The sequence below is a fragment of the Trichosurus vulpecula genome, chromosome 3, assembly GCF_011100635.1.
Source record: "Trichosurus vulpecula isolate mTriVul1 chromosome 3, mTriVul1.pri, whole genome shotgun sequence".
Taxonomy (NCBI): domain Eukaryota; kingdom Metazoa; phylum Chordata; class Mammalia; order Diprotodontia; family Phalangeridae; genus Trichosurus; species Trichosurus vulpecula.
In genome coordinates this window covers 429,601,004-429,619,842 of record NC_050575.1, presented here as the reverse complement: position 1 = coordinate 429,619,842, position 18,839 = coordinate 429,601,004, and positions in this window count along the sequence as shown.

Here is an 18,839-nt window from a genome sequence, read left to right as displayed (position 1 = left end):
GTTCTATATACCTATTTTGTGTTATCTCTGTTATACTGTTATGGAGTTATTGATAGTAGCTATACCAAAATTCCCATTGACCTATGTAATGGATATGAAAGATCTAGGGGCCAAAGAGTGAGCCATATGGACACTGTGGTTATGAGCTATTCTGGTATGTATTTTGTAAATGTGAAGCTCATGATGTGTTTATTTTGTGGGTATTTTGTTGTACTTAAGAAATGTTAATACCTATTCAGACACAAGTTGCCTATGTAATGGAGGTGAAAGATCTTGGGGTCAAATATACTGTTAATGCAATTAAAGACCTTCCCTGACCATTAATACCATTAATAGTTCTCAGAAGAACCTAGTTAAGGAAAGTTGATTAGGGGAGGCTCATTTGCAGGGAGGCCCATAGCTTTTTGCTAATTAGACCATGAGACCTTGTGAAGCCATCAGGCTCTAAAAAGGGCATATATACCCTGATGGTGGCTGTTAAGCTCTCTCAGAACTGTGGGAGGAGAGAATTAAGGCAAGCAGACAGCTAGGATTTGTCAGTGAGTGTTTACCAGAAGGCCCCAGAAGAGGGGAAGGTTATGGCGTGGCTTGGCTCCCTGCTGTGATATTATGTTTTAAGTTCTTTGCTGTTATAATGAAGTGGACTTACTGGTTTTGGGATATAATTGCTGCTATGTTGAATTATAGTTATTGGTTTTGGGATTTGATCCTCTGGTGTCTGAATAAATGTTTTACTTCTTCTGTCTTCTATATGTCTTCAAATTTTGGCTTAACATTACAAGCTCAGATGTCCCCTCCTACCTAAGGTCTTTCCTGCTTAACTGAGTCCTTGCTACTCTCATCCCTCAATATTGATTTTGTATTATTTCAAGGTGACTTTACATTTACTTATCTTTAGACTTACTCTATCCTTCTCCCTCAACCAGTAGAATGTATACTTATTGAAGGCAAATGCTCTCTCCTGTTTGTCTTTCTATCCCTAGAGACTAGGAGAATGCCAGACACACAAGTGATGCTTAACATATGTCTGTTAAATTGAATAGAATTGAGAGCTTTGTTTTATCCATGGAGATCATCCTGCCTGTGGAATTGCCTTGGTTTAAGCAGGGCAAAGCATATGCTGTTTAAGAGGAAATATTCAAAATCATCCTGCGTTTTCTCTTCTGTTTACTTACTGAGACAGCAGCTAGAGATGTAGAAAGACTTGGGTTCAAGTACAGCCTTTAACTCATACTGCTGTGTAGACTATGTTTCCCTGGGCACATTCCTTAACTACTCAGTAGGCTAGGAAACTCTCTGAGACCAAAAACTATAGAAGTGTCAAATGTAGCTTAGAGAAGAGATTTTTCATCTGTGAGTTCTCAAAGCTAATGAAATCACAGGTCTAGTCTCTATCTTATTCCTATTTACTTGATTATGCTGTGTCCCCAGTATACTGTTGTGGTTTAGTCCCATAGGATGGGAGCTGGGAATCTGCCCACCTATGACCCCCAAAACTGTTATGGTTTCATGGTGTGTTGTGGTGGCACTGTCTCAAAGAATTTAGAGTCAGACCACCTCTATTCCAAGTATAGGCATTTATTGAGGACTGATGCCCCTCAGAAGCAGGCTAGGTTTCAAGAGAAACCAGCAACTTAGTAAGACAACACAGGCAAATTTATAGTGTAATGATGCTGATTACGCAACAGAAATTATAAATATTGAAAAAGGCAGGAGGGATTTCTTAAGAGATTAGGTAATGAAAAAGGATCCCTTTTATGATTGGTGGTCAAACTTCCTGATCATGCTACTTTCTGATTGGTTAGCTATTGTGGTCCTGTGTGGTCAAGATAGATATGTATTATGGTCCTATCTTGGGCTAAAGGAATGATGTGAGTGTGGCTGAGTAGAAGAACACATCTGTTGAAATATGTGAATTGGATCTGGGGGCATTGGCTAGCTAGGGACAGTAGCTGTATTGAGTCTGGGGACCTGTGGTGTGGTTAAAGCCAGATTGTGTGGTTAAATCAAGACATGCCTACTGTTCAGTGGGGCCCATAAGGGCTCCAACTATCTGTTAGAATATTGGGGTTGGGGAATCTTTATTAAGATTCCATCAATACTAGTGGGTTCCCCCCATAACTGGAGGACCTTGGGGAAAAGATGGATGATCATTTTTCAAGGATGATGTCCAGGGTATCTTTGTTCAAATACTGGTTTTATGGCATGACCTCTGAGGTCTTTTCCAAGTCTGCAATTTTCTGATTATATTCATTCTTTCCCCTGTTTGATATTCAAATATTTCAAAGATCTGCAGTTACATTGACTTGAGGCCTCTCTCCATTGATCCATGTAGCAAATCCCAATAACCTCAGTACATGGCTTTTGGCAGTTTTTATGTCCAGAAATCCAACACCCTGAAACCAATTTAAGGATAAGTCTCTCCGAACTTGGACCAGCTTGTCCTCAGATGACAGACATGCAGCCCACCCAGTAGATGGAAATAAACTTGAAGTTTTCCCACTTTGGTGAACCTTTTCAGAGCTTAACCTCCCTAAGAAACCTGGAGTCAGCTCCATGTCATAAAGGGAGATTGGAGGACTTTGATGAGTATCCCCAGAAGATTAATCTGTAAGTTTTTTTCTCTTTCTGCATTTGCCCTTTCAGATGCCAAACTCAGATAAAAAAATCCTTCTGTGTGTTATGAGAGCATCTATTCAACCAATAGAGTTCTTAAGAAATAGCTTAACTCCTTGGCTTGGAGCTAAGTGCTAATTAAATTCCTAACTTTCCCTCTACTTTTATGGAGGTATAAAACCCAAGTGCAGGACCTAGCATAGCCAAATATAATTTCCACTCTAATTGTATTTCTGCAGAAGCAAAAGAAACCTCAAAGATCCCACACAATTCTCAGCCAATCGGTAGAGTAGGGGGCAAGAAACAACACACTTTGGCCCAAGAAGCATGTGCATCCTTGCAGAGGGATGGAGCTGGATAAGGCACAGGGTGTGGTCTTGGATCAAAGGAACCTATTCTTATACCTGGAAGGATCCTTCAGGATCATTTATTCTAACCTCTTTCTTTTACAGATATGGACTTTGAGGCTGAACTATATTAGGTCACATGAATAGTAAACAACAGACCTGACATTTGGGAAAGAAACAAACATTTATTGAGCCCCTACCATGTGCTGGACACTATGCAAAGCACCTTACAAATATCTCATTTGGTGCTTACAATAACCCTGAGAAATAGATGTTCTTATCATCCCCATTTTGCAGTTGAGGAAACTGAGGTAAACAAAAGTTAAGTGATTTTCCCAAGGTCACAATGCTAGTAAATGTTTGAGCTTGGATTTTTGAACTCAGGCCTTCCTGAATCCAGGGCCAGCACCCTAGCTACTGTACTACTTAGCTGTCTGTCTCAATTTCCTCACCCTCCAAAGGAAATAAAATACCTCATACTCTTCCTTCAAGTAGTTGTAAAGAAAGCAATTTGCAAATCCTAGAGTGCTAGAGAAAGATGGGTAAGCTATTCTAATTGTAACATATTGTGCAAGTATAATCATGTTGATATTTGTATCATTATTTTCCTCTCTTTACCTCAATTTCCTTATCTGAAAAGGTGATTTTTCTGGCTCTAATATCCTATAGTACGTTATGGGAGAACAAACATTAGACAGGGATACTATTTCTTGCAGAGTTTTTGTGGTAGCAAGATCAATGAAGTGCTTTTCCTATAAACCATAACCGGAATATTAAATTAATTCAACATGAAGAACACCACTTTGGAATGCTATTTTAATCCTCAGCAGTGGCATGGGACACTATACGAGTATTTATATGAGTGTGTTGAATTTGACTGGGTGGAATGGAAATGTTAGCAGTCTTTACCTATTAATTGAACAATCTCCATCATTTCTATCATATAAGAATGCAGGATTAACATAAAGAATAGAAAGGAACCTTAGACAGCCATCTAGCACAAGCACTTCATTTTATAGATACAGAAATTGACAATCAGAGAACCAAAGTCAATTTCCCTTGGGCATTTGGGTGTCCAAGGATAGCAAGATACTTAATAGCATCACCTTAAATAAGTCCCAGGATCTCAAGACAATGAGGGCTAGTAGAGTTGAGGAAAGCAGTTGATCCAGAACCTCAAACCATGGGTTCTAACCCTGCCTCTGCCACTTACTTGCTGTGTGATTTTTAGTAAGTGACCACCTCTCTGGGCCTCTGTTTCCTTACAGACAAAGTGTTGTAGCTGGACCATATGAACTTTTAGATCCAGTCAATCCTAGTAGTGTCTGACTAGGTGAGATAGCTTCTTAAGAGGTGAAAAGTTAAGAATATTTTTTTAATACTCAGGTTATTACATTTAATGCATAGGGTTGACATCACACAACATACCATATGTACATTCCCTGAGAATAGGAAACCCCTGAAATGATAGTCATAGAGAGAGGAAGAAATGAATCAGAGTAGCTGGGGCTGTCCGTTACACTTTCTGGCATTGCAATGATAACTGCACTCACTAAAGGCCAGGGATCCGTGAGTCCTTCTCCTAGATGGTTGTGTAATGTTAATGGGATATGAAGATCTTCTTGGCCCATTAACAGGCCTCACATGGAGCCCATTAAGGAAAGCTTGCTTCAGGGGAGGCTTGCTTGTAGGAAGGCTTTCACACCTTTTGTTACTAAAGCTAATTAGGCACTGAATTAAGAGGGTTGTGATGCCTTCTGGCTCTGAGCCTATTAGCCAAAAGTGTATATATACGGCTGAGTTGTTATTTTGCTTTGGCAGCTTACTTATGAGAAGGACCTTGTGATTCCCTGGTCAAGACTCTGAGTAGCTATATATTCGGACCATACCACCTAGCCCTGACTGTTCAGATGTAAAGACTCTCTCAATCCACTGGTGTATGTAAAGTGTATAGCAACATGGCTTTGATTCAGGCAGCCAGGGCCCTCTCTGTTGGTCTTTTGTGCTCATTTCTCTGCTTGTATTTTCTCTGCTTATATTTTCTAATGTTCACAATGCTGACTCTTCCCCTGAACTAGTGAATGTTAAAGACCCCTTCAAAGTTGCTTTCCTTTAAAAGCAGATTAAAGAAGCTGTGCCAGCAGCCATCCTGAATGTGTCAGTGTGGTTGTTGTTATAGGTGGTCAAGGGCAGGCTCCAGGATCTCCATTGGAAGGGACTTCAGAGGTCACCTTGTCCCACCTGTATGTGATCAGACCCCATCTCATCCTCACCAAACCATCATCTAGCCAGAAAGTGTTGGAGAATCAGATTTAGAACTTCAGGGAATCTTAGAGTCCACTTCTCCCACATCACATAAGAGGAAACAGACAAAGGGTTTAAATGACTTGCCAAGTTCAGCCAAGTACTAATTGGTGGAACCAGGTTTCAACCTCAAATCTAGTGGATACAAGTACAGTGGGGACCTAGAGATGACCTACTACAAACCTGAATTTGGTGGATGAGGAAACTGAGGCCCGGAGAGGCAGTGACTCACTAAAGCCACACAGCAAGTAAAGAAAAGAATTAGGACTGGAAATCAGGTTTCTTAATTCAAAGTTATATGTACTTTCCATTGTGCCCATCACCTTTTTCTGGTGTTTCTTCCTTGTTTTGATGCCTTTATCATCTATTTTTGCCTTGATTTACTTACTTTGTCAATATTACTCTCTATCTTGCTCTCTCCACTCCAGTCAAACTGGCCTCCTAGCTACTCAGCATTCATGATGTTCCATCCCTACCTTTTCATTAACATCTTTTGAAATGGGCATCTGCTTCCTGATCACCTCTGCCTCCCACACACTTGTCTGCCTAGCCCCACCCCAACTCCATACCTGTTTGTGCTCTGTCTCGCAAAATTATTTCATATTTCATATCCCTTGGGATGTGTGTAAAATGACAGCTCTATTTATAATTTCTTATCAGTATGCATATTGTTATCATGTAACCCCCCAACAGAATGTAAGCTCTTTGTAACAGGGATGGGTATGCTTTGGCCTTTGTCTCCCAGAGTGCCTGACACAGTGTAGGCATTGTATAAATGCTTGTTGAACAGAATTCACTCTCACACAGAGATTATCACAAAAAACATTAATTTGTCCCCATGATGATTTCACTTTTCAAATATCCACATTAGTAAGATCAGCCAAAGGTAATAGTGTATATATTACAATTTTTAAAAATCAAAATGTCCTGGATTTCAACCAAAGATCTCAGACAGACATTGCTTAACCCAACCCAGACCTATCTCTACCCTCTGGAAATGCTATCCATCACAGCAATGGAAGGCTGTGTTCTTTGCTTTCTGCATAATATTCCCCAGGTCCTCATGCCAATAAAAACAGAGTGTTCCCTCCTCAGCAGGGCTCTAGCCTTAAATGACCTTGGAAAAGTTGACTAAGAATCTTCGTGACATGCAAAGTTTCCTTGCAGGGATTCTGGGTAAAGGGGGAGTCGGGCGAGGGAAAGGGCTGCTTGTCACAGCATTGGAGGTGGCATTGGACTTTTACAGATGAATGCAGTACTCCTTGTGGGACAAGGTTGTATCTAGGCAGCTGCTGGCGGTGCTGCAAACTGAGCCTGCCTTAAATTACTGATGCATTGCAGATAAAATGCAGATCTGGCTGGCATTCTGCCATGACTACCTTTGCAGAGAGTGCACTTTCTCCAGACTGGAATGAGGAAGCCCTTTGGGCCCCATTTCCCAAAACTGAATGCCCCTTACCTCAGGAGACATGGAAGTGAGGGGTCTGGTGCCAATGAAGGAGCCCCAAGTCTGGAACAAAGGGCATTCAAAACTGTCATGTCAGTACATTCAATCAGTAAGTAGGTCCATTAGAAAACTCTGACAATGAAAGTGAGATGGAGATTGCCTTGGGGGGTGGGAGGAGAAGGAGTACAGACATCTCTGAAATTATCTTATCTAAACTTTGTGTCTCTTGGTGCCCAACAGAGTGCTCTGCCTACACAGGGGATGCTGCGGAAATGTCTGCTGATGGTAACGACTGGACTCTTTGTTGCACCCCGAAGTTGATGGTCCATCTCCCACTTCTGTGTCTTTTCACAGTCTGTCCTCTTTGTTTGAAATCCACTCTTTCCTCAGTCTGCTTCCTAGAATATTTACCTACCTTCCAGGCTTGTCTCATGTGCTGTCTCCTATGGAAAGATGTCTCTTATATCCCCTTGTTTGGGGGACAGGGCTCATACCACTCAAAAACTCATGGGAGGGGAGGGGAGAAGAGGAGAGGAGAGGATATAGAGAGATAGAGACAGAAACAGAGAGGAGAATGGAAGAATGGTCAGAGATACATAGAAAGAGAGAGAGAAAGGATACAAGAGAGAGAAAGGATACGAGAGAGAGAGAGAGAGAGAGAGAGAGAGAGAGAGAGAGAGAGAGAGAGAAAGAGACAGAGAGAGAGAGAGACAGAGAGAGAGAGACAGAGAGAGAGAGAGAGACACAGAGAGACAGAGAGAGAGACAGAGAGAGAGAGAGCCTCTAGAATCTGAGCTCATCATGCTATGGAAAGGAATGATGACTTAGAGTCTAAAGACGTGGCTTCTACTCCCACCTGTGCATTGCTCCCTGTGCAGACTTGGCCCAGTCACCTGACACCCTGACACTCTCAGTCTCCTTTTTCTCATGTGTAAAATGAAGAATCTGGGCTGAAGCTCTGCAGTGCCCTCCAACTCTAAATCCATGATACTCTTACCCTTTGGCCTGGACTGGAGGCCTGTCTCTGCCATGCACTAGTTGTGTGTGAACCGTCCTTCCTGTCTGAGCTTTAATTCTTTCATCTGTGGGGCAGAGAGAGGATTATTATTAGGATGACATGAGAGATCAAAATGCTTTCCAAACTGTACACCATTTCTCTAGATGGGAAGTACTGTGATTAATAGGAGTGTCAGTAGAGAAACCAACGAATCCCAGAATTAAGCTGTATCCCAGGTTATTCTTGTTATTTATAGCTCTGCCTGATCTTGAGCTTTCTATAGCTGGGAAAACCAGAGCTAAGTAATGTAGGCCTCTTTTTGTACCTGACAAGTGCTGAGGAACAAACTGTGCCCAGTCACTGCTTCCATATCCACCCACCCATCAACCAAGAAATGAGTGATTTTTAAGAGTCATTGCCATTTCCCCATGGGTCTGACAGCAAAAGTAATAAAGGATTCTCAGGGCAGACTGCTGGCACTGGATATTCTTAGGTGATTTCAAGCTCCAAACTTTCTCAGGTGCCCTTAAGGATATATGACGCGTGTTATTGTTGTCATCCAGTCCAATTCAAGCAGGGCCAGGCCATGACAGTGAGAACAAACTAAGAACTTGGTCTTGGATAAGGCTTAGGTGAATCACCAAAATTAGAATTAATCAGTGGTTCTTTTTTGTAGATTCATCCAACAGAGGGAATTGAAGCATTTTGCTTGATTCAGATAAATATCCAATGAACATAGTTTACCATTCCTTAGGCAAGAACAAATCTAGAAGCCAACATGGGTTCACTAAGAACAAATACATTTCCCTCTCTTTTTTTTCTGCTTCCTAACCTCTGCAAAGGCCTAAGCAATACCCACATAAAAGCCCAAAATAGTTAAAGAGGCAAAATGGCACAGTGGAAAGATTCTTGGCTTGAGAGTCAGATGGCCGGGATACAAATGCAGCTTCTGATCTCACTATCCTTTTGGTTTGGGCCAGAACACTTAACCTCCCTGAACTTCATTTTCCTAATCTGTAAAGTGGAGAGGTTGGACTAGATTGCCTCTGAGATCAGTTCCAGGTCTACTGGGTCCTTCTGTGTCTTTCCAGCTCTCTTTCATAACAACACACTTCCTCCCCTCTTTCCTCTCCTCCTTCATTCCCTCCATTCTTCCCTTCCTTCCTTCCTTCCTTCCTTCCTTCCTTCATTCATTCCTCCTTCCCTCTCCCCCCAATTCACATAGGGAGTCATGTACTTATGAATGGGTGTTCTAGAAGATGACAATGTCAAAGATCCTACATCAAAAGCCTCTAAAAAATTCGAACTGGTCTCAGGCCACGGAAGAGCTCAAGATGGATTTGGAAAATCAAGTAAGACAAGTAGATGAAAAATTGGGAAGAGAAATGAAATGAGAATGATGCAAGAAAATCATGAAAAATGAATCAACAGCTTGCTAAAGGAGATCCAAAAAATACTGAAAAAATAATACCTTAAAAATAGACTACCCCAAATGGCAAAAGAGGTCCAAAAAGCCAATGAGGAGAAGAATGCCTTAAAAAACAGAATTGGCCAAATGGAAAAGGAGGTCCAAAAGCTCACTGAAGAAAATAATTCCTCAAAAGTTAGAATGGAGCAAATGGAAGTTAATGAATTTATGAGAAATAAAGAAATTATGAAACAGAACCAAAAGAATGATAAAATAGAAGACAATGTGAAATATCTCATTGGAAAAACCACTGACCTGGAAAATGGATCCAGGAGAAATATTTTTAAAATTATTGGACTACCTGAAAGCCATGATCAAAAAGAGTCTAAACATCATTTTTTCAAGAAATTAACAAGGGAAACTGCCCTGATATTCTAGCACCAGTGGATAAAATAGAAAGTGAAAGAATCCACCAATCACCTCCTGAAAAAGATCCCAAAAGGAAAATTTCTAGGAATATTATAGCCAAATTCCAGAGTTACCAGGTCAAGCTGAAAATATGGCAAGCAGCCAGAAAGAAACAATTTGAGTGTTGTGGAAACACAATCAGGATAACACAAGATCTAGCAACTTCTACATTAAGGGACCAAAGGGCTTGGCATATGATATTCCAGAGGTCAAAGGAGCTAGCCTTAAAACCAAGAATCACCTACCCAGCAAAATTGAGTATAATACTTCAGTGGAAAAATAGACTTTCAATGAAATAGAGGACTTTCGAGCATTCTTGATGAAAAGACCAGAGCCAAATAGAAAATTTGACTTTCAAATACAAGAAACAAGAGATGCATGAAGAGGTAAACAGGAAAGATAAATCATAAGGGACGTATTAAAGTTGAACTGTTTACATTCCTACATGGAAAGATGATATTTGCAACTCATGAGACCTTTCTCAATATTAGGGTAGTGTAACATCAGTGCTGCTTCCTGCTGCTATGGAGGTGTAAAGCCATTAACACCAGCATACAAGAGGGTTGCTAAGCACAGGTTCTTTGATCTGCTTTTCTAAGGAAAGTGACTTTAAGGGGTTTACAATCTCATTTTAATTAAACACACATAAATCATTCACTTACTTCAGGGGAAAAAGTCAGCACCCTGTACTTCAGTGAAAACACAAACAGAAATTACAAGCAGAAATTATATAAACATAGTAAATAACACAAATCAGCAGACAGGCTTCTGTGTGTCCATAGCAAAACATACATAGTTACCAGAGAGAGAAGCACCAACATCTGAGTTTTCAAAGCCAGGGTTGGGGGGAGGGTTGGAGGCTCCTTAATGGCTACCCAGAGTCTCCTCTAGTCAAATCACAGGAACAATCTTCCAATGAGTGAGCCCCCAAAGCAAAATGCTAACCTTGGAGTATATATACACTTCTTCAGGGTCAGAGGGCATCACGACCATGCAACTTGAAGTCATGTGACTTAAGCTTTCTTGTGACTCAACTAAGTCATCAAAGACTCTTGATTCAAAGACTTGTGATTGAAACAAAAGCAAGACTCAAAGGAACTTGAATACCTTAGTGCTGAGAAGCACTCCAAAATAAAAAAAAAACATCAAAAAGCCCCACCGTACTGTCACAGGTAGGTGAAGGGAATATACATGTATGTAGATAGAGGGCACAGGATGAGTTGAACAAGAAGGGATGATATCTACAAAAATAAAATCAAGAGGTGAGAGAGGAATATATTGGAAAGAGAAAGGGAGAGACAGAATGGGCTAAATTATCTCACATAAAAGTGGCAAGAAAAAGCTGTTATAATGGAAGGGAAGGGGGGAGGTGAAAGAGAATGAGTGAACCTTACTCTTATCAGATTTGGCTTAAGGAAGGAATAACATATGCAGTCAATTGAGTATCTTACCCTATAGGAAAGTAGAGGGGAAGGGGATAATGGGGGGGTTGGGGGAATAGAAAGGAGGGCAGATTGAGGGAGGAGGTAGTCAGAAGTAAACACTTTTGAGAAGGGACAGGGTCAAAGGAGAAAATTGAATAAATGGGGTATGGGATAAGATGGAGGGAAATATAGTTAGTCTTTCACAACATGACTATTATGGAAGTGTTTTGACTAATGATACATGTATAATCTATATTGAATTGCTTGCCTTCTCAATGAGGGTGGGTGTGGAGGGAAGAAGGGAGAGAATTTGGATCTGAAAGCTCTAAAAACAAATGTTAAAAATTATTTTTACATACAACTTGGAAATAAGATAAACAGGCAATAGGGGATAGAAGTCTATTATGCCCTATCAGAAAATAAGGGGAAAGGGGATGGGGGTGGGGAGTGGTATAATAGGAGGGAGAGAAGACTGGAAATAGGGGTAATCAGAATGCATGCCATCTTGGGGTGGGGGAGAGGGGAGAGATGGGGAGAAAATTTGTAACTCAAAATCTTATGGAAATGAATGTTGAAAACTAAATCTAAATAAATTAATTGAAAAAAATTCTGGTGCCAGAAAAAAAAAAGTGGGTGTTCTGTCCAAAGGGATATAAATTTCTTGAAATGGAACTCTGTTAAACCAGGCTTTCATTAAGTCCATTTGGATTCAAGTGGAGCAACCTGACCATGCCTTAAACCCAAATCACTCTGGCTCTCACTGATTAGTCAAGAATGGGCCCCAACCCAAGCCTCTGTTGCTCTTTGGGCTTTGTTGGCTCAGAATGAGTGTAAATAGCAATTGTTTCTCTTCTGTACAGACACCCTGAGGGTATCCCCCTCCCAGATTGTTTTGGTTTTAGTTTTTGGTGTTTTTTTTTTTTTTTTAGTAAGTAAAAGAGATCATTTTTTGCTTCATATTTTATCTAGCCTTAATCACTGCATGGCTTTTGCCTCAAACAATGTGAGGCCTGGGAAAGACCACCTTAGTTTAAAAAGGCCAAGGTCTCCCATTGTGTCTGAGATCATCTCCAGTCATCCTGATCTATATCTTACTTTACCCAGATGGCTCTGGAGGAGAGAATGAGGCCAACGACTCTGCACAGCCCTGCCTCACTTAAATTCAATTCACTTGCACGTCAAGATATCACCTTCTGGGTGTCATTGGTTCACTTTGAGAGCAAATGGCAAACAACAACATAATACCATGTATGGATGCCATCACATCATTCCTGAATGGCAAGGGAGAGGTAGCTTAACTAATTAAATAAAAAAAAGAATCCCTCATTTGGAGTCAGATGACCTGAGTCTCAACTCAGATCTTAAACTGACTGTGTGACATTGGAGAAGTCCTTTAGTATCTCTTGGCTCCAGTGTTTTTCATCTATACTATAATACTGGTTTCAATGGCCTCTTCCCTAGCATTACAGCACAGTTGTTGTATTTCAGGATTCTTAGTGAAAGAGGCTAGGGCTGTGATTCAGGAGCACAAGGTTGTATAACCATAATCTGCCATGTTTCTCCTCCTCATTTCTCCTCCCAGGGCCTCAGTTTCCATGGGGATGGTCTAGGTGGTAGCTGAGGTCATTCCCAATCTTAGGATCCTATGGTCCTATTGTGCCTAAATTTATGACCTTATAATTCTTTCTTTTATGATACTATAATAATAATAGCAACAGCAATAACTAACATTGACATCCTGCTGTAAAGTTTACAGATCACTTTAAAACATTTTGTGCCCTTTGAGTCTGACAATAGCCTTGTGATGGGATATATGTTCTACTGATATTATTTTCCACATTTTACATGTGAGGAAACTGAGGCTGAGATATCTTATGTTATTTTTCTGTCCTCACCCTGATAGTACATGTGAGAGTTGGGACTTGCATCCAGGTCTTCCTTACTCCAAACTCAGACCTCTGTGTGATTAACTATGTTATGTAATTTTGCTGGGAGGATTTTTGTGTATTTCATTGAAATGCATACATGCATAATTGCTATATGTCTCCTTTCCCCAGTTATTGTCTCTTTAGAATAGATGGCGAGAAGTGGGAAGAGAGGAAGGAGAAAGGCCATTGCAATCACTTGAGATGAAGAAGCTGATCTGCCTTCATTCTCAGTAACCTTCATTCATCTTTGAAACTATCACTTCTATGGACTAAAGAGCAGTGGAAAAGTTAATTGAAATCCAACTGTCCTAAAACCTCTTCATATTTTCAATAAGTCTTGTTATCCCTGACAAGTGATGCTTAGGTACAAGATTACAGTGAGGTGTTGAATCTTCACTGAGTCACTGAAGAAAAGACAGAGGAGGATTATAATTTCCAAGTGATTCCAAATTACTACTAACCTTTAGGCTTTAGTTCCTTTCAGGTGTCCAGTTTAGGACTTAAATACCTTTGACTCCAGAGTAAGGATTGCCAACGCAGCTCTCAAAGTTTGCCTGGGTCACACTTTTCAAGTCTGCCCTGAGGATTTGGGGAGTATTAAATCTCTTGGAGAAGGAAATGGCAAACCACTGTAGTGTCTTTACCAAGAAAGCCCTAAATGGTTTCACAAAGAGTTGGGACATGACTGAAATAATTGAACAAAAACAAATGTCTTGCAATCTTCTATCAATCCTCCCTCAGAGCTTTTGCTCAAAGAAGCCTGCTGATTTTGTACTGCATCTCCAAGGGAAGAGGGGGTGTATGTGAATCTCAGAGTCCATACCTTGCCAGGAATTCCCTCTATGATGAATCTGAGAAGAGGCTTTGTAGCAGAAGTGGAGCCCTACAATTATAGAAAACAACTTCTAGAATAATACTCATTCCAATTTCGACCAGCACTGATGACAAAGAAGGTTTCTTGACATCAAGTTTAAGTTCACCCATTTATTACTTCATGCTATTACTCTTACTTCTGTCCTCTGAGGACAAGCAGAATAAATCTAGTCCATCTCCTACCTGTAGAACCTTAATTGGCACATTCACTTTAAAGGACCTAAATTAGGGGTTTTAGATACACAGACAGAAAGACAGACAGATAGATAGATAGATAGATAGATAGATAGATAGATAGATATTTTGGGGGGGGGGATGTTTTGGTCTTCCTGTTCCATGCAATGAGCAAGTTTATTGCATGTGCAATTTTGTTTGAAATCAATCAACAAATATTTAGCAAGCACTTACTCTGTGCCAGACTCGGGAGTAGACACAAAGTAATAAGCAAGATAGCCCGCATCTTAAGGGCCTTATGTTCTATCACCTGAAACAAAATGAGTGTGTGTCTATGTGTGTCTATGTGCATTTACGCATATATGTATATATGTGTATTATATGTATGTGTGTCTATATATATATATGCATACACACATATAACACTATATAATATATACACATGCATACAATACAAATATACACACATATACATATACACACATACACACGCATACATATATACATACATATATGCATATGTACATATATACACACACATACACATATATACATGCACACACATGCATGTGTGTATATATATACATGTGTGTATATATATATGTGTATATATATATATATTTGGAGGAAAGAAGGCAGTAGCTGCTGAGAAGATCAAATAAGGTTTCATCTGTCATGTGGTTATAAATATGCTGATGAAAGGAACATCAGAGCTGGCATTTGATTGAAGTCCTAAAGGAAACCAGTCATTCTGAGTGATTAATATGTGGAGGTTTTATATCCCAGGTATAAGGGACAGATCATGGAAGGGCAAAGAGACTGGACATAGAGTACCAAGTATAAAGAACAGAGAGATTGGCTGGATTGTTGAGAGTATTAATGGAAGTAATATATGATTATATTAGAATCAGTAAGTTATGGACAGGTTATAGTTGACCCTAAAAGTAATGGTGTATCATGGGAATTTCCATGGCTTTTTTCAAGACCCAGCTCAACCCCCACCTTCTCTGTGAAGCCTTTTCTGTTTCCTCCAGCTGTCAATGTCTTCCCTTTCTAGATCCTTTTCAGTCTGTGATCCATATACATGATGGCTTCCTCATTAGAAAGTGAGCTTCTTGTGAGTAGGGGATGTTCATTGTTGGTTTGTTTGTTTATGTCTGGATTTTCTTTGAATCCCCTGTACTTAGCACAGTTCCTGGCATGTATTAATAAATCCTTAATTTGAGTAAGAAGGAGAGTGATGTGGTCAGATATCCATTTTAAGAAAATCAGGTTGGCAACTATCTGAAAGAGAGATTAGGGTGGGGAGACACATAAGGAAGTAAAACACATCAGTGATTGCCTGTGTGAGTGGAGAGAAAGAAATAGATACAAGAGACAGTGAAGAAGTCGAAACAAGATTTGGTGACTTATTATGTATTGGGATTAATGGGAATAGAAAGTCAATGATGACCCAGTTGACAGGAAGGAAAATGGGGCCCTCAGCAGAAGTTCAGAAGAAGGGAAAGGAAGAAGGAAGGGAAGACAATGGCTCTTGGTTTGGACCATATTGAATTTGAGATGCTTACAGAACACCCAGTTGGGAATGTTGGATAGACAATTTGTAATGAGGGAATTGATCTCAGGAGAGAAATTCAAGATGGCTATATATATATATATATATATATATATATATTTAGTAATGAGATTAATAGAGATGCTAATTAAAGCCATTGAAGCTGATAATGCCATCAAAAAGGCATGCAGGAAGAGCCCTGGACTAAGTCTTGGGATATAACTACAATTGGTGGGCATGACATGAATTTGAAAAAAAGAAAAACAAACCAGCAAAGTACCATCATTGCTGAGTGAGAATTCAAAGCTACAGCTTTTGACCATCATCCTTCTTCCACCCATCCAGTGCTCTCTCCATTCCATTGCCTTGCATCTTATAGCTACTAAAGAAAGCTCCAAGAACCTTAATACTAAATAATAGAAAATCAAATTGCGTTCTGTAAGGCAAAAGCCCTGGCCTAGCAAAGTATATGATACTACAAGGTCTCAGGGAAATCAGTTTCTCAGTGAAATCACACAATCCTCAAACCATTTGCATCTGGCCAGATCCCAAGTCTATCCTCAACTTAATTGATGCAGCTCTGTCTCCATACTCTGGCATCAAGGCTTTGGTCAAATATCAGCCTTGGCAAATGGCTTGCCTACAGGAGCTATGACTGATCTCTGGAGGTCGTTGGAGAGTCAGCCTCACTATCCCATCATGGCACGGCATAGCAGTGACCCATAATGGATTTTGATAGGTAGTTATGCAGACTCAACACATCAGCTAGAGATATAAGTGGTGCATCTAACAACTCATCCCTGTATCATCCTGGAAGTTTTACAAAGCACATTCCTCGAAGCAGCCTGATGAAGTAGGTCATTCAAGTGACGCTGTTCCCATTTTACAGAAGAGAAAGCCAGCCTTTCGGATAGGTGAAAAGATTTGCCCAGCACCACACAAGCAGTAAGTAATAGAGTCAGAATGCAATCGTGGAGCTTCTAACTTGAAGTCCAACAACTCTGGGACTTTAGCCTTTGTGAGATGTTAGAAAAATCCCCAAAGTGCTGCTGGGGCCCCCCTTCCCCAACTATCCCATATCACATTGTATAGATTACAAACACTCTTGTATAAGGATTGTTGCCTTCCCCAATAAAATAGAGGCTCCATGAAGGCAGGGGACTGTTTCACTTTTGCTTTTGTATGTCCAGAAATTAACAAAGGATCTGATACATAATAGGCACTTAATTAATGTGTCTTGATTGATAGAAAGTGGTTTGTGTCTAAGAGGCAGTATGACTCAATGTTGACTCTGGGTCATAGAATCACAAATTTAAAGCTTAAGGTGGCTTAGAGGTTAGGTAGCACAGTCGATAGAGTTCCAGACCTTGAAGAAGACTTGAATTCAAACGTGACCTCAGACTCTTACTAGCTGTGTGACTCTGGGGAAGTCACTTCACCCTCTTTGCCCCAGTTTCCTCATCTGTAAAATGAGCCGGAGAAGCAAATGGCGAAGCACTCCAGTATCTTTGCCAAAAAAACCCCAAATGGGGCCACAAAGATTTGGAAACAATTGAAGCAACAAAATAACATTCTTCCTTTACAAAGAAGAGAATGGAGGCTGAGAAAGTATTAGTACCTTGCCCAAGGTCAGACAATTAGTAAATGATAGAAACAGGATTTGGACCCATGCCCCTCTGAGTCTGAAGCTAGTGTTCTTTAGTACTTTCTGGATTCACAGAAACCTAGGTGTCAATATCACTTCAGATACTCATCTTTCCTTTCCCCTTGGGGGTAAGGCAAAGCAGTGTCATTTAACCCTGTATGCCTCAATTTATTTGCCTGGAAATGGGGACAGTAACAGAATTTACCACAAAGGATCTTTGTGAAGATTAAATGAAATACTATAAGTAAAGCACTTAGCAAACCTTACAGGCCTCTGGAAATGGGCACCTTTTTTAGAATTATTGAGCAAGACTATAATGGTGCGGCCTAGGCCCTGGGCTCCTTATCTTCCAATAAATGTGGATCATTTCAGACATAAAAATATACAGTGCATGTCAGGGAGCATGACCAAGCAACCAGATGCGTCGTGCTCTAGATTTCCTCCATATTGAGTTCTAAGTTGAGGTCTCAGTTAACTGAACTGGGAGCTGTTGGACCCATTATCTTCACTTGGTCATGGGAGAACGCAAATGTGGAGATGAAATTGGCACTCAGATTCCTACCCACTCCATGCTATCTTGCTTTTTCCCCCTTTAGAGTTTATGCCTCATAATAATAATTCTAATAAGAGCTCAGTTAAATAGCTTTTTATGGCTTGCATGATCTCAGTTTATCCTCACAACAACTCTGTGGGGTAGGTGCTATAGTTATCCCCAATTTACATATAAGGAAATTGAGGCAGACAGAAGTTAGGTATCTCTGCCCAGGTCACCCTGCTAAGAAATGTCGGAAGCTGGATTTGAAGTCATATCTGGTTGAGTCCAGGCCCAGAGTTTCCATCCACTGTACCACCTAACTGCTCTTATCTCTATGGAACCCCTCTTTCTCAGTCTTCATGCTGCTCATCACTGCCTTCCTAAATGACCAGGGTCACAGGGTCCTGAGTTTGCCCAGAGTCAAACAGATTGCTATCTTCCCTCTTTTCAGAAGCAAATTGTAACTGCCCACACAGCTTTCATGAAAACAGCCAGCATGGAGAAAGGGGAGGGCATCAGTACTCCAGTTCGACTTCAGCACAATTTACTGAGTAGCAATTCTTTTTTTTTCTTTTCTCATGGCATTCAATTGCCTGCAAGGCCAGTAAGATTCAGGGCTCTAGAATGTTTCTGGTCCTTGTGTAGCGTTGCTTCCTCAACCCTTGGCCACACATGTATCCATCTCCAGGACAGAGCTAAGACAAGATGCTGTGAATGGAGATATACCAGATTGTGTGGCAAGTCTGGATTCAAGACAGATGAGATGCAGGTTCAGCCTCTGATGTATGCTGAGGGGGACCAAGACCAAGTCACATCTTAACTCCACAAGATAATATTATAGAGCTTTAAGGTTTTTAAAACAGTATATAGATAGAGTTTTGTACCCTATATAGACACATACATACGTATATTTATCTCATTTTATCGTCACAATAACCCTGTGAAGGAAGAGCTGTTATTGCCCCTATTTTAAAGATGGGGAAAAGGAGGTTGAACATGGGAATTGACTTACTCAGGGTTACACAGCTAGGTTGGTTGGTTGTTGTCCTTCATTCTGGAAGAGGACCAAAATGACATCGCTCTGTTGGGGTGAAGTACAGCATGTCTGACTGTGGCTG